The sequence below is a fragment of the Schistocerca piceifrons genome, chromosome X, assembly GCF_021461385.2.
Source record: "Schistocerca piceifrons isolate TAMUIC-IGC-003096 chromosome X, iqSchPice1.1, whole genome shotgun sequence".
Taxonomy (NCBI): Eukaryota; Metazoa; Arthropoda; class Insecta; order Orthoptera; family Acrididae; genus Schistocerca; species Schistocerca piceifrons.
Genome location: NC_060149.1, coordinates 779,699,798 through 779,702,175, shown reverse-complemented (window position 1 = coordinate 779,702,175; position 2,378 = coordinate 779,699,798).

Below are 2,378 nucleotides of genomic sequence, written 5' to 3'. Positions count from 1 at the left end.
TTTAACAAAAATAATAAGAACAAGGTACAATTATTAAATCTGTTTAACACATACAACATGCAACATACAGTGCAGGAAATTACCAGATATGGGGATGGGTCTGAAACAACACTTGATCAGATATTTACCAACAAACAAAACTGTGAGTAACAGGCTTTTCTGAACATATGGCTTTAAAAATAATTATAAGGAATGAGAACAATAAGAAATACACAGTCACTGAAAAATGTGTACAAAGAAGACTTATTAATGCAAACAACATAAGGGTATTTAATAGTATGCTAAAAAGGGTGCAATGGGGCATAGAACAAACTGATGATGCAGGCAAAAAGTATGACAGTTTTCTCACTGATTATAAATATTGCTATGATGTAGCATTCCCGTTAAAAAAGACTTAAAGTCAGTGAGAAGACAAACACATGGGTAACACAAGGGATTAAAAATCAGCAACCACCCTTAGAAACCTAAGTAAACATGCTAAAATAAATACAACAATAAAACCGTACTACAGGAAATATAGAAGGGTCTATAGGAATGTTTTACAGGCAGCAAAAGAGCTAAGCAATGATTCATACATTAATAATGGAAACAATAAATCAAAATCGATTTGGAAGGTTATAAACAACAGCATAGGAAAATGTAAAACCAAGACCCATAATTTCAAAGTTAAAAGTCAGTGTAAAGTGATAGAAGATGCTCAACAGGTAGCCAATATATTCAATGAACATTACGTGAACATAGCACCGAACCTAATTAAAAGCATATGCAATTCAAACAACAAAAACATAAAAGTGCCAACTTACGAAAAGACAATGTTTCTGTACCTAGTAACAGAATTTGATGTTACAAATGCTATTAATAAACTAAAAAATAAAATGTCTTGTAGTATTGCCAGAATTCCAGACAAGGTAATCAAACACAGTTCTACCAGTATAGATACTCACCCAACTGACATTATTAATATTTCTTTCAGGACAGGGGTGTTCCTATCAAAACTAAAACTCTCCACAATAAATCCACTTCACAAAAAGGATAGTACAGCTCACATAAATAATTATAGGCCAGTGTCATTATTGTCAGGTTTCTCTAAAGTAATTGAAAGAGTAATGTATGAAAGGATAGCTGACTTCCTCAATAAAAATAAAATACTGATGAATGCTCAAAATGGATTTAGAAAGAAAAGATCCACAATAACGGCAGATTTCCAATTCATGAAAATGGTTCTAAATGCCTTGGACAAGAACGAATTAAGCTGTGGAATATTCTTAGATTTATCTAAAGCATTTGATTTAATCAACCATGACTTGTTGCTTATGAAACTACAATGTTATGGGGTCCATGGACTTACCTTCATATGTTTCAAGTTTTATCTCTCTGATAGACAACAGAAAGCACAAATATGTCATGAAGGCAAAGAATATCCTTCAGATTTAAAAAAAAAAAAAAAACTAACTATGGAGTGCCCCAGGGTTCCGTGTTAGGCCCTCTGTTGTTCTTGGTGTATATAAACGATTTGCCAAACCATCTGACAGTTGCAGAAACGGTGATGTGATGTTCACTGATGACACTAGTATTTTTATAAAAGGATACACTGAGGATGATATACAGCAGAGTGTCTCTAGGACAATAAATGAGACAGCAAAATGGTTTAGTGATAATGCGTTGATCATAAATAAGGATAAAACGGTATTGTTGAATTTCAGTAATATTAAAAGTAAAGCTAGAAGAAGAGTAAAAGCTGAGTTAGGGAACTGTGTTATTGCACAAGCTCCACACACAAAATTCCTCAGTATATGGGTGGATGAACACTTGAGATGGGAAAAGCATGTAGAAGTTTTGAGTAAAAAATTAAGTAAATCCCTGCTATGTGCTAAGAATGCTTCAGGAATGCTGCAACACTGAATCATTGCTGTGTGCTTATTATGCTTACATGAACAGTTTGCTTAGATATGGTGTGATCTTCTAGGGAAATACAGGTACGGCAAAACTAGCTTTCAAACTTCATAAAAGGGCTATTACAATAATGAAAGGGGTTCCCTGCAGAGTGTCATGCAGGGAAATATTTAAAGAATTTAAAATAATAACTCTTCCTAGCTTATACATCTATGGATGTGTATGCTTTCTAACAACTCACCAGGAAGTTTCAACATAAAATAATCAGGTTCATAACCATGAAACAAGGAACACGGATGATCTTCACAGAGACACCCACAAAGGAGCACTCTACCAAAAAAGTGTAAACTACCAGCACAAAATACTTTTTAGTGCATCGCCTTCTACAATAAAGAAAATTAAAGAATTTCATAAATTCAAGGTAGATGTTAAACAATTTTTACTAACACATAGTTTTTATAAAATTGAAGAATATTTAAATATGG